We start from the raw sequence: 17,920 nt of genomic DNA, 5'->3' as shown, positions 1-17,920 counted from the left end.
AAGCGGATCTCCAGCTGGTCTGGGCACCGGGGGGCGCAGACGGAGGCCGCTGGAGCCATTTCTCCGCCGGTTATTTATCCCCAGGAGGTGAGACGGTTCCACGTGGGAGGCAGTGACGAATGGATCCCCGCAAAACCCCCGTTCGCGTTAAATCCCATCCTTTCTCTTTGTGATTTGTGGCGGCTCTTGCGCATAATTTTTAAACCGGCCTCAGAACACATCACACTGCCTTTCCGAGGGGCGGGGAGAAGTCTCGCGTGCAGAAGGGTGTTGATGGTGCAGCTTGTGCCGCTGAGTCTCCACTCCGCAGGGGATATGTGACCCTCCACGGCGCAGCCGGGACACCTGGCCCCGCAGGCTCAGAGCCCCCGGTCACGGTGCACCCTGGCGTCTCATCTCCCGTCCCTTCACTTCTAGGAGCAGTTCCGAGTGAAGCTGGCACGTCCCCCGCGTCCTGCCCGAGCTCCGGAGGCGCGTGCACAAGGCCCCTGATCCGTCCCTGTGACTCGGCATGTAATTCCTCAGATGTGTATCCACAAAAACCATCAATGTCCGGACACCAACAATAGCACATGTGATGGAAAAATACATCTGTCAAGACAACTACCCCGTCGGCTGTCTCTTAACCACCACGAACTATAAATGCGCTACATATATTACATCTAATACCATCAAGTACACAAGATTTTTAAAAATGTTTAATTCTGTGGAAAATATAATTAGTTGTACATTTCATATTCATAAAACATATGTGAACTATACTTCCCATCTCCTGTCTTCTCTGAACAGGCCAAGCTACCCCGAGATCCGCGTCATCTCGGCGAAGGGTGGATCCATGCCCTTCGCTATCTGTTTAAAACCTGTCTCCAAACCTTAGTCAACCTTACAATAAGGTACCAGACCCCCCACTCTGCCTCCACTGACCTCCCCACAATATTAGCTCATCTGAAGGGCCACAGCACCGTACTTCAGAAAACCAGCATGTTAAGAACAAACACTAAGAGGCAGTAACAGATTATTTTCAGCATTCTACTAAAATCCATCTTACAAAACTGGTATCTGGAAAATTTGGAAACGAAATCCACAGTGTAGTAATAGATCATATCTAAATTAAATTTTTTAAATGTACAAATTACATTTTATTTTTAAGAAAGGGCTGTTCATCCTTTCACGTATTGCAACCTGGGCTTCTTGGCTGACACAGGTCATTTTGGGGATACACTCTGTTTAGTCGAGAAAACCTTTGGATTACTTCACCTCTAAGTATTTTCTCTTAACACCTATTCTGATTAATAAGTGACAGTGACTAGCAGGTTTATGATCTGTTGGAGTAAACTACCCAACGATGATAGCAAAGGACAAGAGGAAACGAGCACGGGGTTGTGTGAACCTCACGTTTTCTGTGACATGGAATCACACGAACGCGCTGGAGACTGTGACAAGCTGTGGACGCCACGCACAGTCTATGCCCTAGAGGCAGGACGCAATAAAAATAAGTGGATTTGTTATAAAACAAGAGAAAGTCTGACCGGGAATACTCTCCAAGTAGCTCAATAGTCCAGAGGAAAGCAAGAAGGAAGAGACAAAGGCAAAGGGACAAACGAGAGAAACTAGCCGGACGGCAGACTCGGTCAAACCACCTTGCCAATAGTCCCATTTAATGCAGTGGCTTAAACGCTCCCATTAAAAGGCTGAAATTTCCCGGCTGGATGCAGAACAGCAGCAGAATCCAGCTACCTGCCGCTAACACGGCAATCGATTCACGCGCGAGGTGAAGGGACAGAAAGGATGTCACCTGCACGCTGAGCACAGGGACCCATCGTGATATTTCCACAAGGCCGAGGCTGGCTTCTGGGCGGAGGTGTCCCCAGACGCAGCGAGGCCGCGTCCTGAATGACAAAGGGGTTAATTCATCAGGAAGAGAGACGACGCCTAAGGTTTATATTCCTAATAACTGAACTCCAAATGCAAAAAGCAAAACTTGGCAAAACTCAAGATTAAAATAGACAAATCACGAATAATGGGAAAAGTAAAAAAAAATTATTAAGGATACAGAAGATTTGTATCAAACTGATCTACGGAGATAAAATCCAGACCCAGTCTGCCTCCGATGGTTGGGTGGTGGGGGTCGGTGGAGAACAGCAGGAAGACTCCTGGGGTGATAGAAATATTCTAAATTGCGACCGAGTTGTGGGCCACACGGGTGTATGTGTTTATCAAAGCTGATGGAGTGTGCACTTGAGATCTATGCTTTTTTTTTTTTTTTGAGATACATGCATTTAACTGCATGTAAATTACAATACATAGGGTGTCCCAGAAAATGCGCACACACACTTTAATTATAAAGGCAGTGCTTATTAGAATACATTTCATTTTCAACATTGAGCCATCAGCTGTTAAAGTGTATATACATTTTTTGGGACACCCTGTATATGATATAACATGGCAATGAGCAATTGGATAAGGTTTTCTAAAATTCATGGTCGGGGTCTGACTCTGAATCTCTTTCAAATCTGAGTCTCTGTCCCCATAGGGATCCAGGTAACATCACCTCTGTGACATCAGGATTCCTGGTAATGCAAGATTTCTTAAAAAAAAAAACAGTCAATCAGAGAATTACACGCCGTTGGCCCTGGGCTGATGGGTGCTCAGTTCTGCCGAGCAGCCTGATTTTGGCCGCTGACCAGGGACTCCCCCCTCCCCCCACACACCCCTCCCGTCCCTGGGGATCGCAAAAGCAAGTGTCCGTGCCTAAGGTTTGCCTCCAAGCTTCTGAGGCCCATTCTGCAGGGTTGCGGGGGGGTTGTCGACACCTGTGGCTACCGCTGGGCCTGCAGCGACTGTCAGACGCCATTGAATTGTCAACACGTCTCACTTTCAAAGAAAGGCAGAGAAAAAAGGCTCTGAATCGATGGCACGCTGGAACATTTTTTTAAATCAAATGGGCTTTAACATTAACAAAGAGACGGCTGCCAGATGGGTACTAGATTATCAGGGTGATCACTTCCACTGGGACTGTTCCACTCCCAGAGGCGTGCAGCTTAGGGCCAGCTGCCCCCCCCCCCAGTGTCTGTAGGAACAGCTGAGCCTCCCCTGGCCCCTCTTCACACCCATCACCCCTCTGATGTCCGTTATCCAGGCCTGCACCCCCTCCAGGCCCATCCTGCTGGGATGAGGGGCTTTGCTGACCACCCTGTGGTGGGAGGCCCACCTCCCAGAGCCTGCGGACCCCCCATTCCCCAGCACTGTCCCCCTCCTAACTAGACCTCTGCCCCCACCCCAAGCTCCTGGCTGGATGGGAACTGACGATCCTGGTGGCCTGTGCTGCAATCTCCACCTCGGGCCGTTGGCTGAACTCTTCCCACAGGTCATCCAAACGCCTCCGAGCTCTTGTGTTAAAGCTCCTTGCATCTCAAACTCAAGTTGCCCTACACAGCACCCACCTGGCCTGAAGGCCCCTATCAGGCCTGACTTACGTGTGTGCCCACCATTTCCCCAGGCACCATGCTGGGTGTCCTGGGTCCCTCCCCCTCCCCAATGCCAGGTCCCATCTCAGAGTCTGACTCCTGCCCCCTCCCTTGCTACCTGGCACTCATCTCTCCACCTCTCCTCTGGGCCATGACACTGACCCCTGACCACATCCCTCACCCACTCTCTTCTCTCCCCGTCAAGGATGGCCAGATGATCCCTCAGGCGACTCGTCCACCAGCCCAGCTCTGCCCCTCAGCTGTCCCTCCATCTAGACCACTCTCGAAGGCTCCCCGGTCATCACAGAGACCTCTCCCCACCCAGCCTGCTCACCTTCCTCAGTCCCAGGGGAACATGGTTCCGTGTGTCCTTTGAGACACAGTGACATCCCTGAAGCTCCCTCTCACCTGGAACCTGTGCTCGTGTCTGTTTACCCCTCCAAACGGAGCCAGGTCATCCAACAGGGCCTAGCATCAGCCCCCAACTGGGACACATCGAGAGCCAGCGGAAGAGCAAGATTCTGTCCACCACAGACTTCCATGAACATTCCAATTAAGCCGCTTCTTTCCTGGACTCACCTGCACACAGCAAACGATGCGCAGCCAAATTATAAGCTGGTTAAATCAAATGAGTCATGTTTGCAAAGAGCTAGAAATACATCACTAAGAAATATACACACGTCACTAAGAAAAATGGGTTGGCACGCTCCCCGCCTGGAAGGGCACAGAGAGCTGGCCTAGCCAAGGGGTCCCCGCCAGAGGGACCCGGTGGGGGCGCATCTTCCAGGCCGCGTCTCACCACCATGAGGACCAGGGAGGACGTGCCCGCCATCACGTGGTGGCCGCGGCTGAGAATCAGGGGAACACGATCCATCCCCAAATCCCAGCCACGGCAAAGAAAGTGCTCACCTCCCACTTGTTCCCGTAACAGGCAATGGAGGAAATGCGCCGGGTCCAAAGCGGACTTCCCAAGAAAACCCGCATTGTTACATCACCAAGACATCAAAATGCTCCAAACGTCCCCTCAAGGGGAATAATATCGATAAGCTGACATCCCTCAAAACACAGCCTTTGTGTTTGTCGCCCTCTCCGTTTGCTCTGGCCGCCCTCCGGGTCCATAGGTCATTTTCTAGAGCAGCCTGGGCACAGAGTTTGAGGCTGGCCAGTGAGCCGATGCACCGACGTTCATCTGCCTTGTGCGGGGAGCCTGGGGAGACGGTCAGCACAGCCGTCGCCTTGGATGATCTGATCCAGGAAAACCCACCGGGGGACAGACGGGGCTTTAAAAAGTGATTGTTTAAATGAACTTGATATTTTTATTGCAAAAATACATCACAACACGCTTTGAGGTTGAATTTCAGCTCAGAAACCACAAACATCATTCAAATGATTCATGGAGAAGTTAATGACCAACACTGTTGCCTTTTAAATAATCTAATAAGAAACTTATTAATGTTGGGGGAGATGCCGGCTGGGTGCACACGGTGATGTGTTCATTTACTGTAATGAAATAAGCTGGATTCTGTCCGACTTTGTTTTCTTCCAAATCCTACACCGGTGGCATTTTCCTCTGATCCTGGCGTCCCGGCTGGCTCTTTCGCAGCCTGTAATCTGGCTCAGAAGTTCACCTGCAGCCCCTTGCCCTCCCTCCCTGCAGAAGGAGCCCCAGCTGACTGGTCCGGGGGGGCGTCCGGCCGCGCAGGCAGGGGCGGGAGGGACAGGGCGGAGGACAAGCAGGAAGTCCCCGGTCCTGCCTCAGCGACTGGAGGGCCTGGGGCTCCAGCAAGTCCGGGGGCCTGGTTCTGCTGCTCATTAGTGATTTGCTTGCGGCTCAGACCATTGCCTCCTGAGGGGAGGGCGGTTCCATCATCTACTCGGAGCTGCTGTAGCACCTGGCCAGCCACCAGGTCCCTAGGAAAAGCCAAGGACGTACGATGCTCCTGCGTGGACGCCCAGGAGCCAGGGTGGGTGCCGGCTGCCTCACGGGAGGCAGGTCCCCAGGACTGGCCTCCTCCCCATGCAGCCCTGCCCTGGGGCTGCCCCACATGGGCCCCGTCGGCTGTTCTGCACCGCACGTCACTTCCACTGGGGCTGGGAGCTGAGCTATACTGGCCCGTGTGGACGTGTCTGAGACACACTTTGTCCCTCATGAAACCAAAGCAAGTGTCAGTGCCCATGGTTATTCCCTTCAGGGAAGGACACCCGAGAAGCCGTCAACAACTAAATTGATCTCCTTAGAAGCAGGTCTTCAGTGATTGATTAACTTCACCACCACGAAGTTCTAAAATGACACACGGCCAAATTATAAGCTAATTAAATCAAATGAGTCATGTTTTCGAAGAGCTAGAAATATACACACATCGCAACACAGGTATCTAGGAGTGAACATAATGGATTATCTTAGTTAAACGGACGAATGCTGATTTCCTCCAGTGGCTACGAGGATGAAACACACTGGCTCACGTAATTGCTTGCGGTGGTTCTTGGCAATTACACCCACCTGCCCCTCAATTCAAGGGTGCCCTGGGAGCCGCACCCTCTCCCTGCGGGCGAAGCGGGGAGGCCGCCTGTGGGCACCTTCTGTAAGGAGCTTAGACTCCCGGAGAGGACAGTTGGGTAAACGAGAAGCGCCTGGAGGCAAAATGCCATGAACTGAGGAGACAGAGCCAGAGGCAGGGTCCCAGGGCCAGGCACCGACGCAGTAAGTCCCCACTTAACACCGTCCATCAGTGCTTGGAGCTGTGGCCAGATGATATACAGCAGAACCAACTTTATTACAACTAATGGACATGAACTAGAGTCGAGCTCCTTCGCTTCGCATCCACATTGTAACTAAACGATGTTGAATGTAACGACTTTAGCCCTGGCTGGTGTGGCTCAGTGGTTGGAGCTTCGGCCCACACACCGAAGGGCCTCAGGCTCAATTCACGGTCAAGGGCGCGGGCCTGGGCCGCGGGTTCGCTCCCTGTCCCTGGTCAGGGCACACGCGGGAGGCAACCAGTCGATGGGTCTCTCTCACATCAATGTTTCTCTCTCTCCCCCTCTCCCTCCACTCTCTGAAAAGCAATGGAAAAAATATCCTCATGTGAGAGTTTAAAAAAATAAGAAACAATGTTATTTGAGGGCCTGTTGTACCGGAAAACTGGGTCGTTTCCCGTTGCTACTTACAAGGGCAGACTGCACATTTCTGTTTCCGTAGCTGGGGCATTTATCATACAAAACGTGGTGGTCGGTGACCCACAACCTTGGGTCAGGTGGTCTCGCCCTCAGGAAGGCCTCTTACGTCTCCTATGCGGACAGGTGTATGCAGGGAAAGCGAGGCGAGTTATTCCGCACCGCTCAGCACCGATGGTTCTTGAGTTTGCGGGGATGTGGAAAGACGCGTTGTTAGTCCAGACACACACAGTGAAGAGATTCTTCTAGAACCTCGGGAGACAGACCCCGGCTTCCAAGAGCTGCGCCTTCAAAACCGGCACAGAACTGACTTCGGAAGCGTCACAGCCTTAAAGAAAAGTGATCTTGTCACTCCCTGAGGCAAACAGAGGGAAAGTCGGGCCTGCTGGAGGGAGTCCCTGAAATGACGCTGAGAACCAAAGAGTCCTGCACGTGAGGACCACTTGGAGGGAGGGAGGAAAGAAACAGGAGGAATTTCATCCAGTCCTCAGGACGCACACGCTCCGGGAACTCCTGTGCGAATCACGCAGGCAGAGGCGGGCTCCCAGCCGTCACCCCGCCCCCTCCGCCGTCCTTAGGACACGAGGGGGGCGGGGAGAAGTCGCGCTCTGAGCGGCAGGACTGTCACGATATCAGAGGGCCCGGGGCGCTTGTGGAGAGCCTGGGGAAGTTGACCTGCCGACCACTCTGCGCACACACACGTGACAGGATGGGGCTGTCTGCCCGGTGCTGGGGGGACAGGTGACACGGCATGTTCTCCCCGGGCAGCACCGAAGAACTCCAGCTCGGGACGGAGTCACAGGGCGGCCCGGCCCGGCCCGGGGCAGTGTGGCTGGGCCGGGATTTATTATACCAGGGCTGGGCGTTAAGTTTGGTTTGCCGATGAACACACCTTATTTACCTCTCGCCTGTAGTCACAGGTAAATAAGAGAGGGACAGACAGACAGGGAGCGGGACACAGAGAGCAGCCAGGGACCCCGCCCCAGGAGCGCCGAGCTCGCCGGAGGCCAGCTGGATGGTGATAAAACCTGCTGGTTTCCTTCCATTAACCACCTTTGAAGGAGCTGGCAACCTGCAAGGAAAGCCGCTCCCCGGCAGCTCGATTTTAGAGTCTTGTGAGGAATTCCCAGCAGAAATAAAAGTAGGGAGCTTAAAACTTGCAGACGTCGCATTCGAAATGCAGACTGTGAGTCATGCACTTGGAACTAACGAGCCTGCGATAAACGCGGTCCTGGAGCCGACAGAAATGACAGGATGTGCCACACCGCATGAGCCGTCTCCTTCTGAGCCCAGAGCTGACAGTGCCCATAAATGCAGAACTTTCAAAACGCTGACGCCAATCATCACCGAGCGCCTGACAAGTCCTCCGCATAACATCTCTCCTTTCGCTGTGGAAAAAAAATCAAAGGGAGCAGAAATCACCAGAAACCCCAATTATTCTAAATATATGTAACAATTAAAGTCTGACCTCTAGCCCAGATCACGGACATCCCACTGTCTGCAGAGATCTCCCCCCGAATCCTGCAGGAATCTCACCCTCAACACGTGAAAAATAGAGCCACCTCCCCTCCAGTCGATGAGCCCAGACCTCCCCTCCCGAACCGTCTCCACTCCCACGACCTTGACCTGCTCCCGGCCTGACCCTCACAGTCCCCGGGCGCTCACTGGGAAATCGTTCCCGAGGGGCCTGCCCATTAGGTCACTCATCCCCTGCCTCTCCCGGAGAAGGCGGCCCATCCTAAATGACCCTCAGAACCCCTCAAGTTTCTGAGATGTCATCGCCCCCATTCACAGCTGTGACCAAGCCCTGCTGTAGGCACACAGTAGGTGCTTAATAGATGCATAGTGTGTGGCTGAAAGGAAGGCGCTTCCTCTCTGGGTGGGGTTAGGGGGGTCTCTGGGCTCAGTGCATCTCACCTACAGGTGCCCTTGGAATTCCAGTGTCTGGAGCAACTGGGCCAGAGATGCCCTCCCTGCTTAGAAGGGGGGCCAGCTCAAGACCCCAAATCCCTCACGCTGCTCGGAGGAGTCAGAAAGCGCCCAGCAGAGTGAGTGACACGGAACATAAGGACCCCAGTATTGTCTCGGGTTCTTTTTTAATCCAAATTTTCTACACCTCTATTTCTCCAGACCCTCCGTTAGGAGATGACCAAAAATTTAAACACCTGGCAGGTTTATCCCATAGGTCCCTGTAAGTAACTTAAACGTTAACACCATCATTAATTAATCTTTTGGAGCTGTCACAGATAAAGCAGTATCTAATGATTGCAACTCAATTGCATCTTAGTTTTAGCGTGTGCGCCAAGAAATAGGGCTCATCTGCATGTGCATGGAATATATATATTTATGTGTTCAAACAAAGAGAAGCAGAACTGTTGTCAGGAGGTGCCATTCACTTAAGCAGAGTGACTCCAGAAGCATTATTGTGCCTATTTATACATCTAATTTCTCCAGCGTCTAATAAATCTTTCATCTTCCAATTCAAAGGCACAGAGGGAAGGAGCGTGTGGAGTCGAGTCATGTGGACAAAAGTCATATTTGTGGAACTTTTACCGAAGCCCGTGGTGAGGCCCCCGCAGAGTGACCTTCCCCAGAAACGCCCGAGGTGTGCAGCCAGCCTGGCCACAGACCCGGATTCGTCTGCTCGCTCGTTTTTGCTGAAACCAGCAGGAGCCCACACTGACAGACGTAAACCGAGGAGGAGAGGACTGGAGAGTGTGGCCTCACCTGCAGCTGGCTCGTCCAGCCAAGCCCACGCCGCACCCTCCTGCTCCAAACCCAGCGCGTCCCAGCCGGCCTCACGGGAGGGCGTGGGTGCACCCCGGGTTCAGCCAAGCAGAGCCCAGGCCCCTAAAGCAGAGGCGAGCGATCAAGGTGCAGGGCACCATGAGCAGAGGAGAAACTTAAAACTAAAACGCGTTCAAAGCTGGAAACGCTCAGGCTAAGAACCAGTCCAGGAAGAGGGACTCGGGGCCGCCTTGAGGGAGCCTCGCGTCTCGGGCCGGCAGCCAGCGCCGCGCCGGGTTCGCGGGCGGAAATCCTAGGTGAGCTGGCTGCTCTCCCACGGCCTCCGCAGATCTCGTAAGTGAAAAGCAGGACTCTGATGGAAGAGGGGAGGACGCGTTAGGGCAGGGTGTGCGGGACGGTCACGGTGAATCCAGGGCCCCCGCAGCCCACCGGCCGCTTCGGTCTGCCGGAGCAGCACCTGCGGGGACCGGGACCGGCCTCCCCCGGTGTGACGCTGACCGCCCCAGCCCCTCGCTTCCTTCACAACCGCGCTTAGAAACTCTCTTCATGACCAGGGAGCTCATTATAACGTCAGGCCCAAGACACGACTCACCACGAAAAGAATCATAAGACTTACTAATATCGGAAAGAAAGCTTGAAGGATGCACGTGGGAATGTACTGAAGGACGCTGGGCCGGCACGAGGAGGGCAGCCATCCAGATAAAGTCTAATTTATAAAAACTGAGGACTTGGGAGAGATTCCGGGTGCAATATGCCAGCTCGGTCAACTGGGGGCGTAGCTGGGCTCTTGGTCGGTCGGCTCCAGCCGGGCCCTGGGGGAGCTTCTGAATGAAGCTGAGACGCCGGAATTCTGTGCGTCGACGTAAAGCAGGAGACCAACGACTCAGGGAGACAGGACAGTTGGGTCGGAGCAGCTCCTGGTGGCCGACATCAGGTTCGACCCCAGCAGGCTCTGCCCCAGAGGTCGTGTGAGCTGACAACTCGTCCAGAAGGGCGTGGCCACAGCTTGAAGCCGCAGAGCCCTGTTCCCGGGAGAAGCAGTTGGACAGTGTTTTAGCAGAAATCCCCCTACAGCTGTGACAGCCAACCTGGGCTCCGAGGCTGGGGACCAGATGCTAGAGCCTCTCCCGAGGCTGCTGCTCACATTGGCCTCCGAGGACCGTGCGGTGCATTGGGCTGAAGCCCCTCTCTCATGCAGACTGTCATTTCAGATCCTAGAGGTCAGCATGGCTAAGTACATGCTAAAGGAACCAACCTGTGTGTTCTGCAAAGGATATTTTAAAATCTGTCCTAAGATCGTTAGCCGATGCTTAATAAAATAGGACCTGTGAGGTATGTGTTGACTCGACGATTTATTCAATGAAGACTGGGAGTCACATGTGCTGGAAGACGGACACAGAGATGACGGAGCCCTGGGGTTTTCGGGAAGGAAGATCTCTCCACATATGGACCCACACGGGAGTCTGGTCACTGGAGTTGGATGTTGTCCATGTTTTATCTGTGTTCAGACGGGGTTGCAGGGGTCTTGTTTGTCTTGATCCGTCATGGTCACAGGGGACGCGTGCTGGGACAGGAGAGCACCAGGCCAGCTCCGACGGCAGGGGCTGCTTCCCTCTCTCCCAGATCCTCACTGCCTCCGACGTGTCAAGGAACTTAGATATGGAAGTGACGGCTTCGCCTGCATCACTTTGCTGGCACAGAGAATTTAACCATAAGAAACACGGCTCCTCCGCCGAGCAACGTGTTCATTCACTTTGCTGTTTTCCCAGATTGTTGGGTGTTTATAATTAGGCTGTGAAACCATGCAATCACTCAGCCGGTATTTGCTGTTTTAAAAACACACTCATTTTGCATTTTGAAGAAAATGTTCCAGTATACGTAGAAACTATGCAGAATCCTTAACTTAAATCTGAGATGGAGGTGGGGGCACTTTATTTAAAAAAAAAAAAAGCATTGTCTTATTCTAAACAGCTGCTGAGGTGCAGGGTGGATAATAGCTATGATTCAATAAAAGGGGCTTATCTAAATTGCAGACGGCGATAAAATTGAGACTCCACAGATAACTTTTCGCTGCAAAGGTATAGACTAAATGATCTCGTAATATAATAAAGTCACAGGTCCTCTTTGTCTGCAGTTCATATTAAAGATTCACTTGAGATGTGACTGTCAGGCAGGTTTCCCAAAACGTCCCCTCGGGACAGTGAAATTCAATGACACTGGATCATCTACCGGAAATAATAAAAAAAAAAAAGAGACACATTCTTGTCATCCAGAAAGTCCCGAAACTTTGTATTCGAGAATGAATTATTCATTAAAAGTTTTGGGGAAAATCCTGGTGCTGAGAAACCAAGTGTTTAAACAATAGAAGGAGTGATATTTTTATTAACTAGGATGCACCCTTCCTTAGAATTGACTGTGCAATCGAAGCAGTGTGGTCAGGGTCCCAGGAGCAAACCCCACCAGGAGAACGGCCCTGTGGCCTCCCGGGGAGGCTGCCCCCTTGCCTTGGTCTTGGAGACAGGACCAGCCCACCCCAGACCCAGATAGGTACCGAGAAACAGTTTTAGGGCTTTGGGCCGGATCAGATCAATGGGGAAAACTTACAAAGTAGCCTATAGAGTGCTTACAAATGTAGATACATTTTTCTACAGAGAGAGACCTGCCCACATGGAAGCAAGACTTTCCTTCCTGCCAGGTGCCCACCTTGCTGGCAACAGTCTAACAGTCCCTCAACCCACTTATCTCATTCTGCTGGCTTGTTACGTATTTCAACAATGTTTCACACACAAGCAATTCAAAGACATTGCTCCCTTCCCCCAAAAGAACCAGAAAAGAAATAGATCAATAAAATGAATGACCCAAGGCCCGCTCTCCAGAGATGGCCATGGAAGGGTGTGGTGTTCGCCTTCCCCTTTGAACTAGGTGTGTCATTGTTGAGGGACTGGTGTCAAATTGTTCCGAGTCTTCACCCAGAGCACCCTGAGCCCACGGACAGACGGGAAAGCTGGTGGGACCAGAGGCCCGTTCCAGCCCAGGCAGCCTGGCTGTCCCCTGTGCTTTGGTTACGACCAGCTGCTGCATGCCTGTGCATGTGCATAAAGGGACAGGAGGGACGGGTCCCACGAAGGAGAAAAACACATAAATATTCAAACTGCAAGGCCCAGGCAGCACCCATCATGTGCAATGAAATGACCTCCGATGTCTCGCGGCGCTGAGCTGGTCCTGCGCATCCCCTTTAAGCGCGCACTACGCCACAGCTCACAGTTCCTGGACGCTCTGATCTTAGCAAGTTCATGTCATCTTGCAATAACCCCACAAGGCAGGGACCCCGTCATTCCCGTTTCAGAGATGAGAAAACTGGAGCACAGAGCGATGTGCCCCTTTGCCAAGAGCACCCGCCGGTGACCGTGGGGCGGGGGTGCCCTGAGCCCAGCTCCCCCCAGCCCACCGCCCGGCGCCCGTGCTGTCGGAAAAGCACCTGTTCGTATTCTTCTTGCTTTGCTGCCTTCGTGTTTCTGCTCTTTAAATATTTAATCCAGAACTTACTTTGTTTTTGCAATTTGAGGACTGAATTTACCTTTTCCTCCACAAATGTAGTCAGTTGTCCCGGAAGACATTTGTGTGTTGACACCTGTCGCTGCTGACTTTGCCACCACTGCTGGCAATAGCACCTGCCCATGTGACGCACGAGCGAGACCCGGACGTCACTTCTTATGTAGATCAGGCACGATTCCAAAAGATGGGCTGTGGGAACAGAGCCTCCCTTAGTGTGAATTCCATTTGGCCACTGATGTCACTTATGAGAATCCATCTCACGTGCTGTCCAAGCTGCCGACACCCGACTGCCGGCTCCTGAGCATTAGCGGGGTCGACGCAAGGCCCGCAGGCGGCCGTGTGGCGGGCTAACGGCCTCTGTGATTGAACATGGGGGCGGAGGAGCCTATTTTCCCCCCGCTGCAGAGCAGAGTGTACTTACCCCGAGTGTTCTGAGACCAGCCCTCTGAGCTGCCGTTTCCCATTTCCTTACGCGACACACAGTAAGGCCTTGCCATAAGGGACCTCTCTGCCGCCCCCAGGTTCTACCAAATGTCTGTGCCGCTCAGTTTGCATAAACCTAGGCAGCTCTGCCTCCCCGCCTGCTAGGACAGCAGGCCCCGTCTTTGCCCACCAGCGGGGGTGAACTGCTGGGGGTGGCCTCGGGGGGAGCAGGGCCTCTCCATTCCCCCGCTCGGCCACGGCTCCCACCACCAATCCTTTTCTGGGCCCAGGGCAGGCCTCGTTTGCCCCGACCAGGCAGACAGCAGCCTCCCCTTCGAGCTAAGTCGTAAGAATAGGGGCCTCGACCCAACATGACTGCGCCTCTCTCTCTGGGCCCGGGTAGCAGTCTGTGTGTGAGCCTGATGAGGGACCCTGTGCCCTGGCAGAGGTCTGGCGTCTCTGCGTCCACACCCAGGTCAGGACCACCAAGAACCGGTGTGTGTATGTGTGTGCATGTGTCTGTGTGTCAGTGTGAGTGTGATAAGAAACTGAGGCCTACATACATGGTGCAAGCGGGGGAACACAATGACCGCGAGGCCAGCCTGGTATCAGCAAGAGCAGGGACGAGGGCGGGCCGAGAGTGTCCGAGGGAGCGTCCAGTGGGAGGGCGCGGGGATGGGTGCGAAGGGGCCCCAAGTCAGATCAGCGATGAACACAGAAGGGGGCGAGATGCTGGGACCCAGCCCGCCCAGGGGACATGCACACACACCAGCAAAGTTTATGCTCCTCCCAAGACTGAATTTACAACCCGTTCTTTAAAAAGTTTCCGGTTCCATTAGATTGCATGTCTACTAAATTGGGAGCCTAGCGCATCTTAATAGGATTGTAAAGCAGGTAATTGCATGTTTATACATACATTTATAGAAGGAGATTATCAGCACATGTCCGTCAAAACCCTGACTTTGAAAAACAGTTTACGCCCTTAAAGCTGCTTCCACAATCCCATCATGAAGCTGCATCCTTCACGGCCTACAGGCCTTTCTCAAGCTGAACTTAAGAAACCACAGGTGTTTTAATAAAACTTATCCGAACCCCTTGTATTTCATTATGTGAAAATGGGTTTCTCGCCGCCTGTGCTAATTACAGAAATGACACCATTAAGTAGATGTCTTTTGAGCAAATCCAACTGTATCACCTGCGGCTCACTCCACAGAGGAACAGCCAGCTTTCAGCATGGTATACAAAAGGTCGTAGTTCAGAGTCATTCAGACGCCAATTATGCACCGTCTGGCTCATCCCTCGCAGTTTCATGCGGCATAAGATTTGTTATTCTTCGTTTACAGCCTGTTAAACCTGATAAACTGAAATATGGGCTCCCTGGGTCACAAATGAATAGAAGCTACTCTCAGACAAATGAAATGCTCAGAATAGAAATACTTACTGTGCGTGGCTGAGAGGCCTTCATGAACTTGCTCGGGCTGGGGCTCGAGCCTTGTGATGAGCATGCAGGAGCCCACCTGAGCGCCACGTGCTCTGGGCAGCGGGCGGTGAAGGGAGTTTCCAGCCCAACTCGGAGGAGCTGCAGGAGCGTCAGGGTGGAGGCGGAGTTTACCCGCGTCACCTGAAAGGCAGGAAGCAGCTGCGTTTGACAAAGGGCACAAGGCCTCCCACCAGCAGCTGGGAGGCATCTGGAGGCATCTGGACCCCGCGCCGCCTTCCCCTTGCTCATCTGGGGAAGGGAAGGCATTTCCCTCACAGAAAATCCACAAGGTGAGACCCTTATCTAAGAGTGGGAGGTGGGGACCCGGGCGAGGATGGCGGTGCCGAAGGCCAGGCGGAGCACACAGGAAGCCTTCCCCATTGTCCAGCCCAGCACTCACGGAGGAGTCACGAAACCAAGAGACCACGTGGGCATCGTGGGCAGGCCCTGCCCCGTGAGATGCTGGAGCAGAAGGGGCAACCTGGGAGAGCAGGTGGGCGGAGGTGTGACAGGTGTCGGTGGGACACAGGGGGAAGATGTCCTCACACTCGGAGGAATCCGGGGGGAGCTTCATAACGGAGCTGACAGGCGTGCGCCCGCCTCGGCGGCCAGTGCCCCGCGGCTGTCATCCAGAGCTAGGGAGCACAGCTCACGGTCCCAGCATCCATCCCCTCCTCTGCTGCCGGCCGGCGGGTCCAGGGGGCAGGGTCAGAGCAAGCCGTGTCTCTGGGTCAGTCACCCTTCCTGGTCACATGCACTCACACTCCCGTGGGCCCGCAGCCCAAACACGCAGGGGCTCCTGACCCCCCTTGGGAACGAAGTGGTGCCGTGATGAGTGACTGTCCTCGGGACGTCTGTTCCCCCTTCTGGACCTACGTCCCTGAGCTCATGACCATGGTGGGCCCGGGTGTGACTACACAGGATATGGACCTGGCGCTGTTCATGAAGTCCCCACATCTGAGAAGCAGAGAAAAATGCCAAGGACAACCCAAAGCAGACAAGCGGCACGGCAGGAACAGGTCCGTCTCCGCGGGAGGGCGGCCTGCACGCCCCGGGCTCAGTGCCATCCTCGCCCGCGGGCTCACAGTCCCGCCGGTGTGCCCACCCTGGCGGCAGCCTCATTAGCGTGTGAGTCTGATAACCCAGCTCTATTGCAATAAAGGAAACGCCGGTCCCTCGGCCACTTCCCCCGTGATAGAGCCGTTATGCCCAAATCAGTTTCAATTTGCTTTTTAATTGTGTACATTGCTTCTTACTGAAGCTTCCGACTAGAAATATGTGTCTCATTTTATTTCATGTTCTTCAATTGACCCAAACACAAAGGCATTTTTCTTAAATACTAAATGCTCGTGTACCTTTTTAATTAAAGCTTTAAAAGCTCTTAATTAAAACTATAAATCACAGGCAGTGATTTCTACCTAATGTCTCGCAGGCCTCGCGGTTTTCCTTCTGCTTCCACGGTGACCTGCGGGGACAAGGCAGTGAGGGTGACTTTCACATGAAATCGATCGCAGAGCAGCGTCTCTGTCACCCGCCAGGCGTCGGGTGGCCAACGGGGCCTGGGCCACGTTGTTTCCTAACTCTCGCTTCTTCCCTAAGTCCTTAGGCCCCTGCCCCTGCCCCTGGGCGGTGACCCTGAGCAGGAGTGACCCTGAGAGGTGAGTGCCTTCTCGTACACCCTGGGACATGGGGTCCGCTTAGGGGGCTGGGGGTTTGAGTGTCAGAACAAATTCACCATTGATCCACATTTGGGTATGTAAACGAGTGGCTCTCACACCGTCCCACTCTTAGCAGTTTTGAGGTATAATTTGTGTTTGATAAATTACCCGTATTTCAAGTGTACAGTGTGGTCAGTTTTGAAAAATGTGTCATCAAGATGACAAACGTGTCCAGTCCCGCCCCTGACCCCCCAGCCCGGGCTGATCTGCTTTCTGTCGCTGGAAACCCATCTGCATCTCAGAGTTTTCTACAATCAGCATCACAGAGCACTGTCTCCTGACTGGCCGCTTTCGCTCAGGGCAAGTTCGCTGAGGTTCCTCTGCATTGTTTTATTGTCAATAACAGCTCGTTCGGTCCTTATTTCGGAGTAATTTCCATCGACTAGGAACACACTGGTTTTCTTCCTTCGCCTGTTGACCTGAGCTCTCTTAGTTTGGATCATTACTGATGACGCTTCTCTGCAAAGTCACGCACGTTTTATCTGGACGAACACTTTCTGTTTTGGGTGAGTACCTGGGAGCGAAGCAGCTGCTCACGTGGCAGGTGTAGCTTTAACTCTGAGAAGTCACCAAACTGAGCCCCAGGTCCCCGTGTCCTCGCCAGGGCCTGGAATGGCTGCTCTTCACCGCAGACAACCCAGCTGGGTGCAGGGCGGTCTCGGTGTTCACCGTGGCCCCTTCCCTCCCCCACCCGCCCAGCCACGGCGAGCACCTTTGAGGGGAGGTGGGGTCCTTCCAAGAAGGCGTGTTTGGACGGCTGCTTCCTGACTTGACTTTTTGAGGACCAGACTGAGTGGGACGCATGTGGCTATGCCACAGGCATTTTCAGCCACCGGGGGAGGTGGCTGCTGGAGAGCGAGGCCGGGATGTGCAGACCGGGGGTCCTCAGCTTCCCTGGGACCGAGTCACCCCAGACACGGAGCCTCACGTCCCAGGGCCCTAGCAGAGCAGAGTCACTGTCACGGGGGCAGAGCAGGGCTGTGATGGACAAGGGACTTCAATGCAGTTTGCTGTGACCACCCAAAGCTGGCAATGCTCCCACAACGCAGGCGCCGGGCAAACGCTGATGAATCCGCCAGCTGCGCCCTGTGTACGTGCCAGCATGGCTGCTGAGCCCGTGGCCTGGGGAGCCATGGGTTCCCGTGATACTCGGGCCCCGACCACACACGCCGACCCTGCGTCTGTCCCCGGAGCACTGGACTTGCCGCTGAGCTCCCCGCACCTCCCCTCGCCGCCCAGGCACAGTCCCCGGGCCGACTCCCATCTGCTCCTTCAGCTGCCAAAGCGACCTGCCTGGCGGGTGCCCGGGCTGTGACTTCACACCAACGTCGTGTGATTTCAGAGTCGAATCCGAG

At 53.8% G+C, this 17,920-nt stretch overlaps 1 long non-coding RNA gene across 1 annotated transcript in view; it reads right to left on the bottom strand.

Moving 5' to 3' along the window:
* Positions 1–7,360: 7,360 nt before the first annotated feature.
* The window catches only part of LOC148091583 (uncharacterized), an 84,726-nt gene continuing 74,166 nt past the window's right edge, over positions 7,361–17,920 (bottom strand). Inside the window, exons 2-3 of the long non-coding RNA XR_015715630.1 lie at positions 14,809–14,988; positions 7,361–8,029 (exon numbers count right to left, since the gene is read on the bottom strand). This is a non-coding gene — a long non-coding RNA (uncharacterized LOC148091583). The remainder of the gene's footprint in view (positions 8,030–14,808; positions 14,989–17,920) is intronic.

The sequence above is a fragment of the Miniopterus natalensis genome, chromosome 14, assembly GCF_054644295.1.
Source record: "Miniopterus natalensis isolate mMinNat1 chromosome 14, mMinNat1.hap1, whole genome shotgun sequence".
NCBI classification, from domain to species: Eukaryota; Metazoa; Chordata; class Mammalia; order Chiroptera; family Miniopteridae; genus Miniopterus; species Miniopterus natalensis.
Note: the sequence above shows the minus strand (reverse complement) of the source record. Positions and strands in the feature narration are given on the sequence as shown.